This window comes from Schistocerca serialis, chromosome 5 (assembly GCF_023864345.2).
Source record: "Schistocerca serialis cubense isolate TAMUIC-IGC-003099 chromosome 5, iqSchSeri2.2, whole genome shotgun sequence".
Lineage (NCBI taxonomy): Eukaryota > Metazoa > Arthropoda > Insecta > Orthoptera > Acrididae > Schistocerca > Schistocerca serialis.
This window is the reverse complement of record NC_064642.1, coordinates 145,130,722-145,155,831: the sequence shown is the minus strand read 5'-3', so window position 1 is coordinate 145,155,831 and position 25,110 is coordinate 145,130,722.

The window sequence follows — 25,110 nt, the reverse complement described above, 5'->3', positions numbered from 1 at the left end:
TATGGGACAAGACTTCCTCCAGGAAGTGCCGCAGTCTACAGTGTTGCCAGATTGTGCAGATTGCTGGACTTAGAGAATTAGCGAGTTGGCCAGTTTATTTGTTCCATGTCGCGATCGGCGCGGACTTAGCCTCTGCAGCGGCCGGCCGCCGGTCAAGTTTTATGTCAAAGAGTGTACATAATATAATTAATAGCTAGTAGAGTTTTCAAATGAGTCATTGAGAATGTAAAGAGTTGTACACCTATATACATATATCTGGCAACACTGTAGACTGCGGCACTTCTTGGAGGAAATCTTGTCCCATATAACAGAAACCATGCAGTGTATACGCCCGTGGTATAGCGGTACCGTGCGTTGTTTCTGTCTACAAAGCCTGTGGATCGAAACCAGTTGGCGCATAAAAATCAGATCTGTCCTGCACAATACATTATTATATGTGTCACAGTGGTGGTCATTAATTTTTTTCCTACTTTTTGTAATGTATATAACAAATCTGCAGTTGGCTGATGGACAATAAATCAGTGGTATCTATTGTAAGTGTTACCAGCAATCAATTTTTGCAAGGGAATCATAGATTGGTTTGTATATAACATGGATGGCCCATCTCTAAGCTTCATGGTGCTTCGCCATTTTAATGTAGAATCTGGTGATGTTTAGGCACAGCATTGAGAATTTGAATCACATTCATGACCTTTTGTGAAACTAGCAGCTGTCACCACACTTCATAGCTCAAATGACAACCAGAAAAATGTGCAACAAAGGCTGGTGAGAACATAACAAAGAAGGCTGTGTCTTTTCACTCTTCTTAAATATGGAAAGTATAGGAGCAATTCACTGATTTACATATTTAGGAAACAAGATCACAAACACAATGGCTCCAGCAAAAAGTGTCTTCAATAAATAGATGATTATATTTGACTTCTAAAAGAAACCCAATACAAATCAGGAAATTGAGTATAATGTTTTATGGCTGGAAGACCTCCACTCTGGGCACTGAGGAAAGGAAAAAGACTTAATTTGACGTATGTAGTTAAATGCATTTAAATGCATTCTGAAAATCAAGTGGACTGATAAGAGAACAAATGAAGAGCTCTTTAAAACAGTGAGAGAGGAGCTTACGGAAGACTATCATGAAACACATAATTTCTGATCTGTGCACCCCAGAGAAGGCAATGAAATCTTTGGGGTGGATCTTATAAAAATAATTTGAGCCATGGAGTAGAGATAGGAACAGAGAAAAAAACTTTAGACTTTTTATTGTTCTCCAAGACTTTCCCAGTGTTTCAGTATGCAATGTCTAATTATTAACTAACGTCATTGTTTTTGTACAGCTCAGAATCTTCACATAATTAATTTGAAATACATTAGCTTAATTGTGCAGTTTGATACAATGGTGGTGATAAATTATTTGTGCGCACTTCTCTCCAGTGGTGGAAATGAACTCTAAAAGATGGCTGCACTTTGTCCTCTGTGGAAGACAAAACATAAGAAGGTAGGCAGAGATGTATATTTGATCCTTATCTGTGACTATGTAATCTTGGGTTGAAGCTGCCTGTTGAATTACTGCTTAATATTTTATTAAAACATATGATGTAGTTTCTTGTGTGATGGAAAGCATAAAATAAATCTTATTACAACTACTGTAAAAAATGAAGAGTTATGATCATTGGTCATCTAGTGAGTCAAGAGGGGCTCTGAAAAACAATCGTAGAGGTATGTTTTAATGTTGTAAGAACCAGAGAAACACCATGACTGATATAAATAGATCATATCAAAGTTATGGTTTGTCAGTAAACATCAGTACATGAGCCATTATCAAAGTACACTTCAAAATCAGCAATTTCCTTAGGCATTTATTCACAAAAGTTATATGCAGTTTCTTGTACTATGCATCTTATTTCTATTTGTAGAGCTATTTACATACAGAATATTTATACAGTTATAACCAACATTTTTGACTGCCTTATTCGTTTTGTTGAGGCACTGATATCAGAGGTATCAAGTCATCATCAGGTGAATGGAATTCAAATCTTGGTGAGAGCATCTGTTTATTTACCATGGCCTTCTTATTGGCAACAGTGATACATTTGAACAGTAGCTAAATTCTAAGAAAATGTTTTGCATTTTTCATGGCACAGTGATGTGAATTAATAAAAGTTTGTTGGTGAACTGCTTTAAATTGTTAAAAATCCGTTCTTCTGCCCATGTTGTTCTCACCTTTATAATGCATCGTGATTGTCATTTGCTTATGGAATCGGTACTGGGTAGGTGTACTAAAATTTTTGAAACTAATTTTATTGATAATATCAAAAAGAGAATCCACTTGGGGGAGCTGTAAAATTAAAAGGAAACAGAGTGGCTGGCCAGTACGAGTACCACTGATAGACACATTTAAAGTAGGAGAAAGCTGGGAGGAGACTTTAAAAAGTAAGTTACACATTATTATGGCAGGCCAAGTGACTTCTATTGAATGCTGCACTACACTTCAAAGTACATTGATACATGGCACAACTTTTCATTGTCGTCACCAAGTCCTTGTAAACAACAGTTGTACATTCTGCCAGTCATTCAGTTCTTCAACAATAAAATTCTGCTCTTTGGCTTATAGAGCCATTGGAGAACATTTTGTGAATGTCTTCTTCGTTGGAAATCTCTCTTCCCCCCAGACATTCTTTCAGCTTGACAAAAAGATGGAAATTGCGTGATCTGGGCTTCCTGATCAACAGCGTCCATATCTGTGGGGCCTCGATCAAATTGTTGGCACCATTTCACTGCGGTTGGACAGTACACTGTATTTGTTTCATATACTGCCAATATTTCATGGTGGGTCTGTGTGTTTTTTAAACACTTTATTCAAAAGAATCATACTGTCCTGCGTACTTCAGCTTTGGAGTACATTTCCAGTTGATGTTCCATTTCAAACACCCGCTGTGATGTTATCCGTACTGCAGCTGACCTGTGTCTACACGAAACCCAGAACATGTACACTCTTACTTTCTTCTGACAAACCATTACAATTGTTGTGCAGTGGTCTTAGCATGGGATGACATGCATAATTTACTCTCTGAAGTCCTTATGTATTACATAACTTGTGGAACTGTTAGTTCCTTCTGCATTGAGAGAAGAGGGATCAGTTCGGGAAGGAGGGCCAGATCACTTTTGTTACAGGTTGAGAAGGACCCACCTCTTATGCTAGTGCTAGTCCTGCTGGGCATGCAAGAGAGCTTCTGTGAAGTTTGGATAGTAGGAGAGGGGTATTGACAGAATTGAAGCTATGAAGATGGGTTGTGAGTCATGCCTCAGATGGTAAAAGAGTACAACACTCCCCTTACATTGATAAGTACTGCCATGGCATCTATTTGTAGTAAACTGACTGTACATGTGAGAGCTGTGTTTGGAGATGTACAGATCTGTCACACCTCACCAAGAATGTCTATAGAGGTCTCGTACCTGATGTCATTTGTAGATGATGTCTCTTTCACAGTAGTTGATGGGACCAGACCGTGGACTTGTTGATACATTGAGACATCGGAGTACTATTAAGTGAAAATTGTGGGATAGTGAGGAACATGACTTCAGTACTGAACACTTTAAGTAAATTTTAGGGATGCCAGCTTTAATAACTGGCTGAAGACAGTATTGAAACAATTTTTTTAATCATTGCTACCACAGCACGTAAATCCAAGTGATGTTCTTGGCCTCAAACTATTTGGGCAACCAGGGGCCTACATTTTTCATTTGCTTATATATGTTATGGATGCTTTCAGGCAATAGCTAGAGTGGACATTGTTCCCAGTTGGGTGACACCACGCCACATCAGCAACTGCCATGCTGGAAGCTCCATGTCATCAAAACACCATCTTGTCCTTCTGCCCAGACTGAAGGTCTTGGACAGTATTGCCCCACATAAGAAACCCAATTAACGTAACTGTTAAAGAGAATTTACTGACAAAGGCAATGTTCTGAGTACAAGTTTCAAAATTGTGTACAGACAGCTACAGAGTGACGACTATATCCCTGACGCCTACCCACTATATTCATCACCACATATGTTTTTCCTTTGTTCTCATTATCTAGTTTAGTATGATCCATATCTCACGTACACAACAATTCGTTATGGAGAACAAGTCTGTATTTTACAGATTAAGTATATAAAAATTACATTTCTTAACAGAACATGAACCATGGACCTTGCCGTTGGTGGGGAGGCTTGCGTGCCTCAGCGACACAGATAGCCGTACTGTAGGTGCAACCACAACGGAGGGGTATCTGTTGAGAGGCCAGACAAACGTGTGGTTCCTGAAGAGGGGCAGCAGCCTTTTCAGTAGTTGCAAGGGCAACAGTCTGGATGATTGACTGATCTGGCCTTGTAACAATAACCAAAATGGCTTTGCTGTGCTGGTACTGTGAACGGCTGAAAGCAAGGGGAGACTACAGCCGTAATTTTTCCCGAGGGCATGCAGCTTTACTGTTTGATTAAATGATGATGGCGTCCTCTTGGGTAAAATATTCCGGAGGTAAAATAGTACCCCATTCGGATCTCTGGGCGGGGACTACTCAAGAGGATGTCGTTATCAGGAGGAAGAAAACTGGCGTTCTACGGATCGGAGCGTGGAATGTCAGATCCCTGAATCGGGCAGGTAGGTTAGAAAATTTAAAAAGGGAAATGGATAGGTTAAAGTTAGATATAGTGGGAATTAGTGAAGTTCGGTGGCAGGAGGAACAAGACTTCTGGTCAGGTGACTACAGGGTTATAAACACAAAATCAAATAGGGGTAATGCAGGAGTAGGTTTAATAATGAATAAAAAAAATAGGAGTGCGGGTAAGCTACTACAAACAGCATAGTGAATGCACTATTGTGGCCAAGATAGACACGAAGCCCACACCTACTACAGTAGTACAAGTTTATATGGCAACTAGCTCGGCAGATGACGAAGAAATTGAAGAAATGTATGATGAAATAAAAGAAATTATTCAGATAGTGAAGGGTGACGAAAATTTAATAGTCGTGGGTGACTGGATTTGGTAGTAGGAAAAGGGAGAGGAGGAAACATAGTAGGTGAATATGGATTGGGGCTAAGAAATGAAAGAGAAAGCCGCCTGGTAGAATTTTGCACAGAGCACAACTTAATCATGGCAAACACTTGGTTTAAGAATCATGGAAGAAGGTTGTATACATGGAAGAAACCTGGAGACACTAAAAGGTATCAGATAGATTATATAATGGTAAGACAGAGATTTAGGAACCAGGTTTTAAATTGTAAGACATTTCCAGGGGCAGATGTGGACTCTGACCACAATCTATTGGCTATGACCTGTAGATTAAAACTGAAGAAACTGCAAAAAGGTGGGAATTTAAGGAGATGGGACCTGGATAAACTGAAAGAACCAGAGGTTGTAGAGAGTTTCAGGGAGAGCATAAGGGAACAATTGACAGGAATGGGGGAAAGAAATACAGTAGAAGACGAATGGGTAGCTTTGAGGGATGAAGTAGTGAAGGCAGCAGAGGATCAAGTAGGTAAAAGGACGAGGGCTAGTAGAAATCCTTGGGTAACAGAAGAAATATTAAATTTAATTGATGAAAGGAGAAAATATAAAAATGCAGTAAATGAAGCAGGCAAAAAGGAATACAAACGTCTCAAAAATGAGATCGACAGGAAGTGCAAAATGGCTAAGCAGGGATGGCTAGAGGACAAATGTAAGGATGTAGAGGCTTATCTCACTAGGGGTAAGATAGATACAGCCTACAGGAAAATTAGAGAGACCTTTGGAGATAAGAGAACCACTTGTATGAACATTAAGAGCTCAGATGGAAACCCAGTTCTAAGCAAAGAGGGGAAAGCAGAAAGGTGGAAGGAGTATATAGAGTGTCTATACAAGGGCTATGTACTTGAGGACAATATTATGGAAATGGAAGAGGATGTAGATGAAGATGAAATGGGAGATACGATACTGCGTGAAGAGTTTGACAGAGCACTGAAAGACCTGAGACAAAACAAGGCCCCCAGAGTAGACAACTTTCCATTGGAACTACTGACGGCCTTGGGAGAGCCAGTCATGACAGAACTGTACCATCTGGTGAGCAAGATGTATGAAACAGGCGAAATACCCTCAGACTCAAGAAGAATATAATAATCCCAATCCCAAAGAAAGCAGGTGTTGACAGATGTGAAAATTACCGAACAATCAGTTTAATAAGCTGTAAAATACTAGCACGAATTCTTTACAGACGAATGGAAAAACTAGTAGAAGCCGACCTCGGGGAAGATCAGTTTGGATTCCGTAGAAATACTGGAACACGTGAGACAATACTGACCTTATGACTTATCTTAAAAGAAAGATTAAGGAAAGGCAAACCTACATTTCTAGCATTTGTAGACTTAGAGAAAGCTTTTGACAATGTTGACTGGAATACTCTCTTTCAAATTCTAAAGGTGGCAGGGGTAAAATACAGAGAGCGAAAGGCTATTTACAATTTGTACAGAAACCAGATGGCAGTTATAAGAGTCAAGGGACATGAAAGGGAAGCAGTGGTTGGGAAGGGAGTAAGACAGGGGTGTAGCCTCTCCCCGATGTTATTCAATCTGTATATTGAGCAAGCAGTAAAGGAAACAAAGGAAAAGTTCGGAGTAGGTATTAAAATCCATGGAGAAGAAATAAAAACTTTGAGGTTTGCCGATGACATTGTAATTCTGCCAGAGACAGCAAAGGACTTGGAAGAGCAGTTGAACGGAATGGACAGTGTCTTGAAAGGAGGATATAAGATGAACATCAACAAAAGCGAAACGAGGATAATGGAATGTAGTCGAATGAAGTCGGGTGATGCTGAAGGAATTAGATTGGGAAATGAGACACTTAAAGTAGTAAAGGAGTTTTGCTATTTGGGGAGCAAAATAACTGATGATGGTCGAAGTAGAGAGGATATAAAATGGCAAGGAAAGCGTTTCTGAAGAAGAGAAATTTGTTAACATCGAGTATGCATTTAAGTGTCAGGAAGTCATTTCTGAAAGTATTTGTATGGAGTGTATGTATGGAAGCGAAACATGGACGATAAACAGTTTGGACAAGAAGAGAATAGAAGCTTTCGAAATGTGGTGCTACAGAAGAATGCTGAAGATTAGATGGGTAGATCACATAACTAATGAGGAGGTATTGAATAGGATTGGGGAGAAGAGAAGTTTGTGACACAACTTGACCAGAAGAAGGGATCGGTTGGTAGGACATGTTCTGAGGCCTCAAGGGATTACCAATTTAGTATTGGAGGGCAGCGTGGAGGGTAAAAATCGTAGAGGGAGACCAAGAGATGAATACACTAAGCAGATTCAGAAGGATGTAGGTTGCAGTGGGTACTGGGAGATAAAGAAGCTTGCACAGGATAGAGTAGCATGGAGAGCTGCATCAAACCAGTCTCAGGACTGAAGACCACCACAACAACAACAACAATGATTAATTTGTGCGTCAGGGAAGTGTTATTCCAAAATATTGTGCTGTAGGTTATTAATGAATTGAATTAGACAAACTAAGTTAATGACAGTATTATGAAAAGGATAGATCAAGTAAGCTTTTGGCCAAAAGGCATTCTTCTGAAATGGTCAGCAAACAACACATTCATGGAAACACAACTGGCACACTCATGATCACTGTCTCTGGCCACCTCGACCTTCTCGCAAGTTTCGAGAAGAGCTTCTGTGAAGTTTGAAAGATAGAAGATGAGGTACTGGCAGAAGTAAAGCTGTGAGGGTGGGTCATGAGTCGTGCTTTAGAAGCTCAGTCAGCAGAGCACTTACCTGCGAAAGGCAGAAGTCCCGAATTCAAGTCTCAGTCCAGCACACAGTTTTAATCACCTAGGAAGTTTCATATGATTGCACACTCCGCTGCAGAGTGAAATTTCAGTTTGATTCTTCCTGTTTTGCTCATAGCAAGATAATCATAATAACTAGAAAGTCTGGATGTAAAACACGTAGCTAAGGTTGCTTTGAGTGTTGAAGTCAGTAGTTTCTCTTCAGCAAAAATGTGATAAATGGTCTGAGTGAAAGGAAGTGAAGCATAAAGATAAGGTTTTAGCTGCAAATAAGCTACCATACTTTGCAAAGCATGTAAATTTCCAAATAAAAACTGATATGTTTGACATTCAGATGATTGAACTTACAACAATGGATGGGTGGAAAATGAATGTTCATTATGGAAATAAAGATAGGAAATTGAGACAATTAAATGAAAACTACAATGTGTTTTCCGTAACAGTCAGTCATGGTGGAAAACTGTCTACCATGTTCCAAGAGAGAAATCAAAACATTGAAGTGATGAGAGTGAAGTAACACAGCGTGGGAATTAAAAATGTAGAGTCTGATCTTTGTACAAAAATATTGCAGAAAATGAGCCCAAATATAGTTGTGAAAAAAGGCAAATTTTTGCTTGAAGTTTAGAACAGAATAAACCAAGAAATATAATACTTAAAACAGTGCCTCATAGACACAGTCCACTCTGCCATTTGTGTATCAGTAGGGAAATTTGAGAAATAAGCATTAAAATCAAGAAACTTTGTTCCAAGTATGCAAAATTTGCTTTAGTGGATATAAGTAAGCAGTATCATAATCTACATCCCAAGCATGGGATGCACTCAGAAGCAGATTTAGGTCAGTTGAGGCCCCGAGTGAAGCAAATAGCATGGTGCTCTGCCCTCCTTCAAATAACAGAAGGGACTCTGTGTGTGTGTGTGTGTGTGTGTGTGTGTGTGTGTGTGTGTCATTTCCATTATTGTTGTAAGAAGTAAGAGTACATGTTAACCATATTTCTAGATGAATGAAAAATGCTTTATTTCAATTAAAATTTTAATTTGATGTGTGTAATCTTTCCCTTTCCATTATCTGCCGTACTTTAGAGCAGTCTCCTCCTGTTTGTTCATTATCCCACAATTTTTAGCATCACAGTCTGCAAACCGCCACGAACTGCATGGTAGAAGCTACTCCTCACTGTATCATGTATTAAGGTTTGTTCCTGTTCCATTCATGCATGGAACATAGTGAGAATGACTACATAAATTCTACTATGTATGCTACAATTAGTCTAATCTTGTTTCTACAGTCCCTGCAGGAGTAGTGTGTGAGGTTAGTAGAATGTTTCTAGATTCCTGATGTAATGCTGTTTCTTAAAGAAGCTTTGGTGGAACAGTTGGCATGTATCTTCAAGTGTCTGCCAATTTAGGTTTTCTGCATCTTAATAGCATTGTCCCATGGGTCAAACAAATCTGTGATCCTTTGTGCTGACCTTTCTTGTATCCATAGTGTGTCAAGCCAGCTCTTCCTTAATTAATAATGGCATATTAATAATCAAAACGTTTTGGAGTAACAGTTTAATGTAAAACAGATATCTAAAAATCTGATACATTTTTTATGCAGCTTGAGTTCTTTGCTTGTATGTATAGTTTGTTGTATAGCATGCTTTTGTTGTCAAAATCTGAATTATCCAAGTGTGTGTTTCTACAACTGGAATGTTTGTCAAACATTATTTTATGTAGAGAATTTCACACAGTGGCCTATTGACTGAGCTACCCAAGCATGACTTAAAACCCAGCCCCACAGCCTTACTTCTACCATACCTCATCTCCTACCTTCCAAGTCCGGCAGTGATGGCGGGTTGTGAGTTGTGCTTGGATAGTTCAGTTGGTAGAGCACTTGCTCGTGAAAGACGAAGGTTCCAGGTTTGAGTCCTAGTCTGGCATACAGTTTAATCTATCAAAAAGCTTCAGTTGGTGCGTGCTCTGCTGCAAAGTGAAAATTCATTCTGGATTGTTTATACAATATTTATAAAGTTATGAGTTTGCTGCATGTTCTTTGAAGGTGTTCTGAATGCTGTAGTAGTCTAGTTTTAAACCAATGAGCAACCACCACTGGCAGCAGTACCTAGTACATATGCAGCATTTAGTTTAGTCATTTTCATACATATTTGTGTAAAGACATGAACAGTAACTGTCCATGTATGTTGTGGGACTGTTAATTAATTTTTAGAAGGTTATGTTTAGCTAGTGTCGATGTCGCATGAACTGATTTTGTAGTGCAGTGCTCTAGAGTTTGGGGGGGGGGGGGGGGGGGTTGTAGCCAGAAGTAGAAGTAGCAGCAACAATGCTTAGTTTGTGTAGAGTGCCTAGTTCAGTCATTTTATGAGGGTCTTCTGCTGGGAAATGATCCATAGCTGTTTTATTTGTCTGCTGTGAGCAGTGTTTGTTATTTCTCTAATTGCCTACCTTTTTTGTGAATTATAGTGTAACATTATCAGGAAATAAGGGATCTATCAGTACTTGTCCACTTGACTGTGAGTGGTAGGGCTGGGTGCATGTACAGAGAACATGAAGAACAGGTTGTTACACCATTCCCCTAGTTAACAAGTTTGATTTGCATCACCCACTGAAACCAAAACTGACCCAGTAAGACTCACTTGACCTGTTGAGAAACCTGCTGTGTCCTGTATCAAGAAGAAGCAATCAAAAAAGGTAAGGAGTCTTGCGGTATATTGATAATTTTTACTTTTTGGACTGTCTGACTACAACTGAAAGAAACACAATTTTCGTGCCATATGCATTTCGCCTTTATTCTCTGCAAGGCATCGGGAGCTCTAACTTCAGTTGCATTATGCAGCCCCTTAGAGAAATAGTGTTCTGGGCCAGAAAGAATGCAAGTGTGTACTCGATATGTCTGCTGAAGCCCCTTATCTGAGATGGGGAGGAGGCCTTCCTGCTGCTGTCAAGTATTCAGGGTGCAGTAATCTGCAAGTTGTGGCTCAAACTGGCACTAATGATGGCTTTTGCATGGTTAATATGGCTGTCTTCATTTCATATGAAGAGCTGTTGGAAGTGGTGAAAGCTGCTAGCTTTACACGCGGGTTGCAAACAGAGCTCTCAGTTAGAAGCATTGTTTGATGGTTTGGGTCTCTTGGTTTTGAGGTTAGAGGAGGGTATCATCCAAAGACTTTGTTAACACTGTGATAGTCTTGGCTGCAGATTTCTGAGCCTACATTATAGAGAGGAGAATTGTAAGACTCCCCAGGATAGGTCAGGGGTGCACTACACAAAAGAAGCAGCTGTTCATTTAGCTAAGCACTTGTGGAAGGCACACAGAGTGGATTGAGGTACTCTGATGAACACTCGCCAGCCAACATGCAGATAGTGAAATTGGACTGTGTTCAGAGTAAAGATACTTTGACTGTCAAAATTTTTTCAAAAAAATGATGAATTATTTGTAACAAAGTACCCTAATTTACTGCCGTCCAGGAAATTTCTTACACTCACATTAATATAGTGACTGAAAATGGCCAAAACCTGAAGTACAAAGTTCTGCAATATTTAGAGAGTCATCAAATATCTATCAGAAAGACAGATTAAATGCCATAGGAGAGGGAGTGTTCATTACAGGTGACAAAAATATTGTCTTTATGGAGGTCAAATTTGATTGTGACAATAAATTTATCTGGTCACATATACCAAGTCTAGGTGAAACCGGGTTAATTGTTGGATGGTCTTACCAGCAACCCAATTGTGCTGTGATAGTTTTAGATCATACAAAGAAAGCCTACAGTCAGTAGTGCAGAAATACCCACATCATGCAGTATTAGTTGGAGGCGACAGTAATCTACAGAGTATAGACTGGGATGTCTATAGATTAACTGCAGGGGATATAGACAGACAATCTTGCAAGGTACTTTTGAACATGTTTTCCAAAACCTGTCAGTAGCAGCTATTTCAGACATTGTAGCTACAAACAGGCCTTACCTTACCAATGGTGTCAGTACAGAGACAGAGATTAGTGATAATGATGTCACCATAGTGATGATAGTTACTAAAGTTAATGAATCAGTCAAGAAGGCTAGGAGAGTATTTTCACTGGAAAGAGCAGATAAGCAGCTTTTAGCATCGCACTCGGATGATTAATGGACATCGTTTAGTTCCATTATGATGAACTTAGAAGAATTATGGAAAAAGGTTAAACACATTATAAATCATACCATGAACAAGTGTGTGCAGAGTAATTGGATTAAGGACAGAAAAGATCTCCCATGGTTTATCAACAACATTTGGAAAATGATGAGGTTCAAAAGAGAACATGCAAATGATGACAGGCAAAGTTAGTAGAGATTATTGTGTCAGTAAAAAGACAGATGCATGAAGCATGTAACAACTTCCACTGTTATACCTTAGAAAAAGATCTTGCCAAGAACCCAAGAAAATTATAGTCCTATGTAAAATAGCTAAATGGGTCAAAGGTTTCTATCTAGTCACAAAATGACGAGTGTGGAGTGGCAGCAGAAGATATCAAAAGGAAAGCTGAAGTTTTAAATTTTGCATTTAATAAATGCAAGAGAATCATACAAACATAACATTGTTTGACTTTTTCACAGACTACAGTAAGGAGGACATAGTGAAATGACTGAAAGAGTTGGAAACAAATAAGTCACCAGGTTTATATGGAATCCCAATTCGATTTTACAAAGAGGACTCTGCAGTAATGGCCCCAACTTAGCTGCCATTTTTTACAAATCTCCAACCAGTGCAAAGTAAAGTGACTGGAGAAAAGGCAGGTGATAACTGTATATAAGAATGGTAAAATAATAGATCCACAAAATTACCGACAGATATCCTCCTTAACATTGGTTTGCTGCAGACTTCTTGAACATATTCCCAATTCGAATATAATACACTACTGGCCATTAAAATTGCTACACCACGAAGATGACGTGCTACAGACACAAAATTTAACCGACAGGATGAAGATGCTGTGATATGCGAATGATTAGCTTTTCAGAGCATTCACAAAAGATTGTCGGCGGTGGTGACACCTACAACGTGCTGACATGAGGGAAGTTTCCGACTGATTTCTCATACACAAATAGCAGTTGACTGGCGTTGCCTGGTGAAATGTTGTTGTGATGCCTCGTGTAAGGAGGAGAAATGCATACCATCACGTTTCCGACTTTGATAAAGGTCGGATTATAGCCTATCGCGATTGTGGTTTATCGTATCGTGACATTGCTGCTCACGTTGGTTGAGATCCAATGACTGTTAGCAGGATATAGAATTGGGTTCAGGAGGGTAATACGGAACACTGTGCTGGATCCCAACGGCCTTGTATCAATAGTAGTCAAGATGACGGGCATCTTATCCGCATGGCTGTAACGGATCGTGCAGCCACGTCTCGATCCCTGAGTCAACAGATGGGGACATTTGCAAGACGACAGCCATCTGCATGAACAGTTTGATGACGTTTACAGCAGCATGGACTATCAGCTCGGAGGCCATGGCTGCGGTTACCCTTGACGCTGCATTACAGACAGGAGCACCTGCGACAGTGTACTCAGCGACAAACCTGGGTGCACGAATGGCAAAATGTAATTTTTTCGGATGAATCCAGGTTCTGTTTACAGCACTATGATGGTCGCATCCGTGTTAGGCGACATCGCGGTGAACGCACATTGGAAGCGTGTATTCGTCATCGCCATACTGGCGTATCACCTGGCGTGATAGTATGGGGTGCCATTGTTTAAACGTCTCGGTCACCTCTTGTTCACATTGATGGTACTTTGAACAGTGGCCGTTACATTTCAGATGTGTTACAACTTGTGGCTCTAACCTTCATTTGATCCCTGCGAAACCCTATGTTTCAGCAGGATGATGCACAACCGCACATTACAGGTCTTGTATGGGCCTTTCTGGATGCAGAAAATGTTCGACTGCTGCCCTGGCCAGCACATTCTCCAGATCTGTCACCAATTGAAAATGAAAATGTCTGGTCAATGGTGGCCGAGCAACTGGTTCGTCACAATACACCAGTCACTACTCTTGATGTACTGTGGAATCGTGTTGAAGTTGCATGGGCAGCTGTACCTGTACATGCCATCCAAGCTCTGTTTGACTCAATGCCCAGTCGTATCAAGGCTGTTATTACGGTCAGAGGTGGTTGTTCTGGGTACTGATTTCTCAGGATCTATGCACCCAAATTGCGTGAAAATGTAATCTTATGTCAGTTCTAGTATAATATATTTGTCCAATGAATGCCCGTTTATCATCTGCATTTCTTCTTGGTGCAGCAATTTTAATGGCCAGTGGTGTAAATTTCCTTGAGATAGAAAAGATTCTGTGCACAAATCAGCACGGTTTTAGAAAACATCACGCATGCGAAACTCAGATTGTCCTTCTCTCACATGATATACTGTGAACTATGAATGAGGGGCAACAGGCAAGATTCCAAAATCTTGGATTTCCAAAAAGAATTTGACATGGTGCCCCACTGTTAAATACAGGATGACTTAGACAAAATTTCTAATTGGTGTGATGCGTGACCGCTAGCTCTAAATGTAAAAAAAAAAAAATAAGTTAATGTAGATGAGTTGGAAAAACAATCCCAAAATGTTTGAATATGGGATTAGTAGTGTGCTACTTGACACAATGAAGTCATTTAAATTCTGGGCATAACATTGCAAAGCAATAAGAAATAGAATTAGCATGTAAGGATTGTAGTAGGGAGGCTGAGTGGTTGACTTTGGTTTATTGGGAGAATTTCAGGAAATGTGGTTCATTTGTAAAAGGACACCACATATAGGACACTAGCGTGACTCGTTCTGGAGTATTGCTTGAGTGTTTGAGATCCGCACCAGGTCAAACTGGAGGAAGACATCAAAGCAATTCACAGGCAGGCTGCTAGCTTTGTTACTTGTAGGTTTGAACAACATGCTGGTGTTATGGAGACACTCAAATGGGAATCCTTGGAGGGAAGATGGCTTTCTTCTCGAGGAACACTACTGAGAAAATTTAGTGAACCAGCATTTGAAGCTGACTGAGGAACGATTCTACTGCCGCCAATGTAAATTTCGCATAAAGACTGTGAAGTTAAGATTAGAGAGATTAGGGCTTGTATGGAGGCTTGTAGACTGTCATTCTCCTCTCTCTCTTTGCGAGAGGAACAGGAAAGGAAATGACTAGTAGTGGCACGCGGTACCCTCTGCCACGTACCATACAGTGATTTGCAGAGTATGTATGTAGATGTATAAATAACACAACCAAGCAGCTGTACATCCAGTATGGGTTACAGGAAGACAACACTTAGCAAGTAACCTCCTAGGGAGATACTAGAGGAGATATCACCAGGCTGGTAACTCCAATGAATGTGCATAATTCTATGAATCAGGGTCTGCCAAGAAAAGAATTCATCAGATTGGCAAAGGTCAGTGCTGCTCAGGAGCTACTCCGAATGAGGAATTACGGAGAGGTTGGTACAATTGCCCACCGTAACTTCTGACAATATCTAACTTCTCGGAGTTCATGCACTGGTCTAAGTGCTGCTGAGGGAGAAATTGTCTTGTGCTGGCTGTGGCTCCTGTTGTCAATGGAAATGCCTCCAGACAGTGAGAGTAGCACTTGCAGTAGTGGCATTCTGAGTTCCGGTGATAACTAGTCATGTTGTTGTTGTTGTTGTTGTTGTTGTCATCACTGTCACCGTCATCATAACTGGCTTGGAGAAGCCTCTACTTATAACGGGTGATAAATGAGGCTAAGCCACCCGTGAGACAAGAGCGTGTTTGCGAATGCAGCCCTGTCAGAGAGTAGCAGATACTGCACATGTCACCTTATGTTACGTGGGATTGCCATTTTGCATTACATGGTCTTTTTCTGTGGCACTCATTCAAAGGTGAACACATGAATTGTATTGTGATGTAATTTTAATTGTTAGGTTTAATTTAACTGAATATTGATTGGAAATTCAGTAGTTTGTTGCCATTCAGTATATTAAAAATGTTTTAAACAACCTATGTTTCTGTGTAAACTCCAAAATATTTGTAAAGATGCTCCCCCTAAATTACCCACCTTTTTACAGTTAGGATTTTTGCCACAATCAAGGACATCCTATTGTAAGACATGCCCATAATGCATCCTCTGTGCCTGCCATACCATTGTTACAGATGACTGCAGTCATTGTTTGTGATTCCCAACTCCTGCATGCCACTACAGCCCCTCTGCCCTGGAGTTCCATGGCCCATGTATGGCTCCACCACCCCCAGGAACAATCCACACCAGTTGCACCAAATTTTAAAGAAGAAGGGGAAAAAAGGATTTTTTTGTGACAACCATTGTAAATTTTGCTTAACTGGCTTGAAAATCTCAATACAGATTTTACCCATTAATACCAAACCCCCTTATAAACATTCTTGCATGTAATGTAATGTAATGTTCAGTTCCCATAGTCTTTAAGTTCCCTATCTGGACAACCTGCCTCTCCACAGAATTGTGTGGCACAACTAGACATTCTGGGCACAAGCCACCACCCACTGAACTGATTAACAGGAATTTGTTAGCAGTTTACTGGAAGTTGAGAATTATCTTCCCTGTTCAGTATAAACAACCATACTTGATACATTTTCCATGCTTACATGGCAGAGCCATCCTGTATTTCAGATCAGATCAGATATGATTAGAACCACAGACAGGCTCACTGTGTGAAGGGTGTCTCCAGCAACCAATACGAAGTGTGGTAGAGTGCAGTACTGGGGGTTGCAAACTGGAGGAGCTGCCCTCTCTCTGTCTGCTCACATGTTCCAGACTTGCAGCATGCATTTCTCCTCCCTGCTCCTACCCTACGTTTTGGACTTTGATCCACCTTGTATCAACCTGCAATGGCTCCTCTAGATGGTTTGTGGCATGTACGCCTGTTGCTAGGTTGCACCCCATGGAACCCATTTCAGAAAGTGTATTACAGTCTTACCCACTAAAATGTTTTCTTGTTTAAACAGTATACAGATGCTCCCCTAATTTTCTGCATTCTGGCATTATTATCCTTACTCAGCCTCCTTTTTACTGTACATAAGACTAAACGGGGATATTGAACATTTGCTGCCCTCTGGCAATGCAACAGCCCATCTTTCCCCCCACTGCTCTCCTATTTTTTTCCCTCCACTCCTCCCTGCCCATCAACCTTCTATTGCTGAGGCTGTTGGCAGTCTAGTCCCTTCACCCTGTATACTGCTATCCCTTCCACTTCCCCTACCCTGCCTGCTTCAGACTGCTGCTTCCCCTACCCTGCCTGCTTCAGACTGCTGCTTCCCCTACCCTGCCTGCTTCAGACTGATGCTTCCATTCCACATGATAGTTGCATTCTGGTCCAAGCTGCCAGAGTTGGCAGTAATGTTTGCATGAGGTATGCTTGCTTGTGTGAATGAATGGTGTGTTTTGAAGTCTGCAACCAAAAACTTATGTGTAAGTCTCTTTCAATTGTACCTGTCTGCAACCTAACTTGTCATCTTTACAGTGAGTAGCAACCTGTCTTTTCCTACATTGTGGATATTGAACATATACGGAAAAGGGCAGCACATACAGTCTCGGATTTGTTTCATCCATGGGAGAGTACCATGGAGGTGCTGAAGAAACTTACCTGCAGATACTTCAAGATAGACAAAAAGAAGATGAGACTCAAATGTCTTGAGGAAAATTTAATTATATCCACCTTACAAAGCTTCAAGAACCAGCATTAAATGATGAATCTTGGGATACACTACAATTCCTGATTTATAGGTCCCATAGTGATTGCAGGACAGGATTTGATTAGTTACAACATTCGCAGAGTTGTTCAAACTTTCATTCTCCCCACAGTCCATTTGTGAATGGAACGGGAAGAAGCCCTAATAACTAGTACAATGGGAAGTATGGACGTAGATTAGTTTATCTGACTTTGCAATGTAGTTTGACTCTGACAAAGTGTGCCACATTCATTTGACTCAATTTGAATTGGTGGCCATTCCAGATAGTCAGTATTGCTCCAGTCCTTGATGAGTGACTGATAATCAAAAGCAATGTGTGAATACCACCAGAAGTAGATGGTATATAGTGATTGCTTGAGCTAGAAGTGCATTTCTTGTTGTGTAAATGAACATAGGTAAAGATGGATAGTGATTGCATCTGTTCTGAATGGGTGCAGTGGGAACTGGCTACTGTCTGAAACAGTTGAAAACTGTTATGGTCACAGTGGGCAGACTACAGGCTGCTACTGTAGATTTGCTGATGTGACAACAATTGTGGTACCTCTGGTGCCTGTAGTGTCACTTGGGATACCTGATGTCACAGCACCTTCTGCTACAGCTGACTTGGCCAGTTTACACTCACCAGAGAGCTTACAGCAAACATTGGTGTCGTAAATCTGTAGACAGAAAGCAAAAGTCGGTATTGGCTGCACAGTAGTCACCTTACACCTTCAAACATATCTCAGAGAGGCAACTAGAAATCGGCATGCGCTATTCATGTCTCACGTGACTGAAGCTTTACAAACTCCACGTTTTGCAATTGTTGACATAATACTTATCTTAATACTTGATATTGAACTCCAGGTTATAATTTCCTCCATGCCATTCTTGCATAAAATGGACCTGTCTTGTCATAAATAGAAGCACTGGCCATATAATTCAATTGAAGTCTTTTTTATTTATTAAATCAACCGGTTCACTCTAACTTAGTATGATAAATCATTCACCACAAAGGTACTGTTGTGCAGAAAATCATGTGACATAAACTCATGTTTGCACTGTGTCACATGTGAACCACTACTGTCCCCCTTGCATCTCAGTGACAGACACGGCAGACATAGTCGAAAGCCAAATAAGCAATTACATTTTATGTCCTTATGCAGATGACAAAATGGAAGTCAATATATGTGATAAAACTAAACAAGGATTGGTTTTCTTTTATTGAATAATTCTACATTTATGTAATGAGCATTAATTCTAGAAACATAATTTGTAGTTCCTATGTTTAACTGTGTCATGCATTTTGCAAATATCACTGTCATTATGGTTCATTAAAAACTTCTTTTCTTTGCTAACTGTAAGACTATAATCTGAAAATTATGACATTGTACAAGTAAAGTTATCAAAGATAGTATTCCATGTTTAGCGTAATGTATCATTTTGGTTAAGTGATGGCATTGCACAACTGACTAGTGATGATCGCCTCTATAAAAATTTCATTTTCTTAATGAATTAGCTAATCTACTGTTTGAATGTATATTTTATTTATATATCATGAAATGCTTGGATGTAGTGTATCTGCAGGCCTGGATGATGATAAACATCATGTCAAGTACCACATTTGTGGTACCTGGTGTTTGGGTTATTTATTCCGTGTCATCGGGTCCTGCATTGGAGATATGGTGCATGTGATAGACGAAGAGTGGCCACAACAATGCATATGGCATCGTGGGGACAAGAGAAAACTTAATATTCATTCCCTCAATTGGAATCTGTTAAATAAGACACACTGTCTGTGCACTTAATCCTTATCAATGCAATTGTCGTGTTCAAAATTTGAAACAATTTTGTAAGTAATGGTGAATTGGTGACTGTACACACGAGGACAATGTATGAAATGCTGATTATCAGAAGCAATGTATTTATTTTGAGAATTGGACATTGTATTTGTACTCATAACTTCAAGGAGTAAGTGCAGTACTTTGAGAAGTGAGGTTTGGCCAGAAGAGGTTGGTGAGTGTGCTGAAATAGTAAGGTGAGGAAGATTGAATGATAGGAGCTTTTATCTCCTGATCAGACTTTACTTTGCCATCCAGTATCATGATAAAGAACCAGCAGATAATTGCACAAAGTTTATTATTAAAATTATGAATTTTATAGATTGAGAGCTGAGTGTGGAAAATAAGTAAAGGACCTTATCAATAGCAACAGGTAATGAATGCACTCTTCGATATCTAAGTGGATTCTTTATTGAAATAACTAATACCTACCCTAAAACATTATGGCCTCAAAAACAGATCTGAGGTCAAGAGCATTGCTGTGAGTACATTTGAGGCAGTACAAAACACCTCAGTTGGAGAGGCTGGGACCTATCCCCCTTGAAGGCTCTGGAGAAGTGCAGAGGGTAGGCTTTCTGGTCACTGGGAGCACCTGGTCGGTGACAGCCTGTACAATTATGGCTCATGTTGGTACAAATGAAGCCTCCATTGATAGTCCATCCTTAGTTCCTACAGGTAACAGGCTGAATTGGTGAAGACAGCTGGGCTCACTCACAGGGTCAAAGATAAGTTAGCATTTTGCAGCATTGTTTCCATAACTGAGTGCAGTCATTTGGTTTGGAGCCAGGTGGAGGGCTTAAAACAGGATCAGGCTATACTGTGACAAGTTTGGATGTTTAGTTTTTGACCTCTGCTATTGCATAAAGAATTGGAACCCCATCCCTGTGTGTCCCCCTTTCCTTAATAGGTCAGGTGTACACAAAGTGCAGGAAGTGGCTACTAGTGTAGCAGAGTACACGTGATGAGTACTTTTTTGAGGAAATAGAGAAATGCCCCTATAGATCTAGTAACAAATTGTATATGAATATTGAACTGAGTTGACTACAGAGGGCAGTATATATTATTTAGGTTTAGACTAAGGAAAAAAATGTTGATATACTATCTGTTTACTTCAGAAGCATACATGTAAAACAGTCTGAAGGGAGAAGTGTATAGCGGTAGAATTATTGATGCCAATTGGATTGTGTATTGCACAATTAGGATGGACACCAGTTGTGGATGCATGTTTGTAGCTGTAAATAATACAATAAAATCTGGTGAAGTTAGTACAGAATTTGAATGCAAAGTAATATGGGTGAAGTTAAGTTTTAAAGTTGGATCAAACATTGCCATCGAGTGCCTTTATAGGCTCACTGCCATTTCTAAAACCTGTAGAAGGTTCCGCATAAATTTCCTGTTCATGTTATTATATTGGGGGAGCCTCCAAGTTACCAGCTATAGACTGGGAGATGCAGGTGGTAGAAGTCCGCCTGCTTAGCAGAGTGGTAACATGATTGCCTACCACATAGCGGCCCTGGGTTCAATTCCTGGCCAGGTTGGAGATTTTCCCCACTCATGGACTGGATGTTGTGTTGTCCTCATCATTACCGACATGCAAGTCACCCAATGTGGCGTCACCTGAAATAAGACTTGCAACGCAGTGGCCGAACTTCCCTGGATGGGGCCTCCTGACCATCAGTGCCACATCATGATCATTTCTTCTTCTTCCCTTTTTTTTTTTCCCAGGTGGGAGAGATCAGTAGCGGATACATATGGGGGGGTGTCCCCCCCCCCCGTGTGGGGCTGCCCGCATTGCCACCCGCGCCACCCTCGCCAGTCAGCCCACAACCTATTCGTTCGTTTCTTTCATCAGCAGACAAAGACACAGGGAAAACTGCAATCATAATGATGATGCTATGACATATTGGAAAAGAACTGTTTTTATTCCAACACTGGACCACGTTACGACTGACTTGGGAGAACGTTACACTGAAGAAAATATTTATCATTTAAAATTCAACATACTTTTGCCCTCACAACTACTGAAACATGACTGTAATGATCTAGCACATAAATTGAATCAGTGCTTAACTGAACTACCGTTCATTGAAAAAGTGTCACTCATTGTGATTAAAAAGAGACTAATGGAAGAGATTCTTCAATACAAGCAAACAACCATAAACAGCCTCAGTGATCATGGTTATGTTATGCAAGTATTGTCTGTTTCTCCTAGATCTGACTAACTTACTTTGCACACGCTGTACAAAATATTTGCTTGTAGTAGAAAGAAGTTTTTCAACATTGCAACATACAAAAACATGGCTGAGGTCAACAATGGAGGAGGATCGACATAATGGCTTAGCTCTGTTGAGCACTCACCCTGACACTGATTGTCCTATTGACGATGTAATTAATCAATTGGCCAGGAAGAATAGACACATAGATTTCATCATATAACTGGACATGAATGAGGTGAGACATTGTTACATCAGCTATGAGGTGGGTATGAGATACCCAATACACTGATGACGAATTTTTGATACTTTAACCCTATATTAAGTATCATTTTACTTGGGAAATTAATAATGGTGTCTATTAAACAAGATGAGTATGTAAAATACTGTATTTCAGATATAAAACCTTCTTTTTTGGGTGAAATAATGAAGTGTGTATATTTTCTCAGAAAAAGTACAAGTTTCAGAAGTTTAACAGTTTTCATACAAAATTCGACAAAATTAGTTTCTTTGATTAATTAACATAATGATATTATAATACCTTTTATGCCTGGAGAATTGGTAATAATATTCTCTAAACAAATACAAACACTTTGGCTAGGACAATCCTTCATCCATTTTATACCATCTTTGGCTGTATAAAAAAATCACATGTACCTCAGGTGATCAACTAGGAGCTGCTAACGCACATTGTGGCTCTCTCAAATCATACAAAATATGCTCTTGCACGAAATCACTTTCTTCACCTCCTTGAGAAACTGTGTCAGTCTCTTCTTGGCACTCGGAGTCACAGGAACTAATATTTGAACAGTTTTCTAAAACTACTGCTAGTAGTTCTTGTAGCTGATGTACATTTTCTTCACAAGGCTTCTTGAGAAATATAAACTCTAAAAATAAATGAAAGAATACTATAAATCAGGGCTTCCCAACGTGTGGTCCGCCGACCTCTTAGGGGTCCGCCGGCTCTTTCTAGGGGGTCCGCAGCCACCTTTAACCAAATCGTGTGTAATAATGAGTAAAATTATTGAATAAATATGTGAAAATCAAATTCATCACTACTTTTTTTCGTGTGAAAAACGTGTACTTTTATGTCAGGTCATATTCCCAAGCAGCCTTTGCGGTTCCTAAGTGAGAACGCATACACAGTTTAGTGCCGGAGAATGCGGCTTCTCTGATCGACTGTTTCCCAACAATACGCGTAACGTTTGTGCGCAGGCTCACAGTGCTAGATGCGCTGAAACCTTTTACGCATGCGCGGAGTGAGCTTTGTCGACCAATCACAGCGCTTGTTGGCACGTATGCGGCCCCAGGCATCGTTAAATGTTAAACTTGCTTTGTCAGTGCACTACTTATTTCATAAGTCGATTTTTGACCAGTTTATTACTTCTAACATGGATCGGTGGCTGAAGTCAGGATCATTGAAGAAGGGCACAGTTTCTCCATCGCCTTCACAACAAGGGAAGTTTCCAGTTGTAATGAATGAGGAGGGAGGATGACCAAAGGAAGAACAATCACAAGAAGCTCCACAGCCAGATTTATTATGTGAAATGGCTGCAAGTACTCCTTTGGTTGCAATATCCTGTGGAAGTGGAATAACCAAGAAGCGTAAGTACAATGAAAACTATTTAGAAATGGGCTATGGAGAGAAAGGAGGGTAAAGCTCAGTGTGTAATTTGTGCGCGAGTCCTTCCGAACAGTTCAATGGTTCCAGTTAAATTGTGCCGTCATTTTTAAGGTACTCACCCGGATTTCCAGGCTAAAGAAATCCATTTTTTCAAAAGGAGGGGTGCTGAACTAGCTGCTTTGCAGCATTGCATGACAACTCATGCAAAAACAATTAATGAAAATTCATTAAAAGCTTCTTTCTTGGTTAGTTATTGAGTGGCAAAAACAGGCAAAGTTCATACAGTTGCAGAAAATCTCATAAAGCTGTGTGTTAAAGATATTGTTTCTTGCATGCTAGACGAAAAGGCAGTAAAGCTTGTATCTTCGGTGCTATTATTAAACAGTACTGTCAATAGACGCATTGTTGACATGTCAAATGATGTGAAAGACACTCTTGTTTCTCGCATCCAACACAATTCATTTTCGCTGCAGATAGATGAATCCACTGATGTTGCAGGATTAGCGATTTTATTGGCTTTTGTCCGTTATGAATATTCTGGATGTTTTGAGGAGGATCTCTTATTGTGCAGACCACTACCTGCCAACACAACACATGCTGAAATATTCCGTCTACTGTATGATTTTTTAAGGACTAACGAAGTTTCATGATCTAATTGCATAGATGTGTGCACAGATGGTGCAAGAGCTATGACGGGTCCTACAGTTGGAGCAATAACGAAAATAAAAGAAAACGCCAAGAATTGCAGCAGTAGTCATTGTGCTCTCCACAGATACGCTTTAGCTACGGAACAAATGCCAGTTTCATTCAAGAAAGTTTTAGGCAAATCCATTCAAATCATTAACTACATAAAATCAAGGCCGTTGAAGTCAAGACTTTTCACAATACTGTGTGAAGATATGGGAAGACTTCATCATTCCCTGCTTCTCCACACAGAAGTGAGGTGGCTCTCTCACGTGGGGATGCACTCTCACGGTTGTACGAATTAAGATTGGAAGTCTTAGCTTTCCTTTTGGAGCATAACACCAAAGTAGCAGACTTTATTAATGACGAAAATTGGCAGTGTATACTTGCCTAGTTGTCAGATATTTTCTCCAAAATGAACGAAATGAATATTTCACTCCAAGGGCAAAGTGAAACGAAGGTCACTGCTATCGACGAAGTTCGAGCATTCAAGCGGAAAATCAATTTTTGGGCATAGAGTGTCGAGGAGGGGGAGGTCGAGTGTTTTCCTCTTCTCGAGGAGGTTTTGAAAAACAAAACATTGGCGCTTGGGAAGAATTTGTTTCATCAAATCCTGGAACATCTCCGAAGCTTGATGTCATTGTTGGAGCATTATTTCCCAACAGCTGAAGATGAGAATCTGCAGAAATACAAATGGGTGGTCAAACCATTCACTGTATCCAAAAAGCCGAACATTCTATCATCAAATGAATATGAGTTGTTGATAGAAATTGCCACAGACCCTACCTTGAAATCAAGTTTTGACATTGATGGTTACTCACAATTTTGGATCCTTTTGGATAACAAGAAATACTACCCCCTTGTTGAAAAGGCAAAACGTGTACTTCTTCCGTTTGCCACAACATACATGTGTGAATCTGGATTCTCGATCCATGCTGCCCACAAAACTAAGTACCGAAGCTGTCTAGATGCAGAAGCAGACATCCGTCTCCAGTTGTCAAGAAATGAACCCAACTTTTCAAAATTGTGTCAGCAGAAGCACCCTCAACCATGACATTAGGATTCCATTATTATTCCTACAGACTCATCTATAGTAGGTGCTCAGTGAACATACCTGAAATGTAACTCTGCAGGAATTTTGTTTCTGTCTTCTATCATTTACAAAATAATTATAAATTGAATTCTGTTGGCATTGATATTTTTGTTACGAAAATTTAAATGATCTCTAAAGCTTATTTCTTTTCTTTACAATAT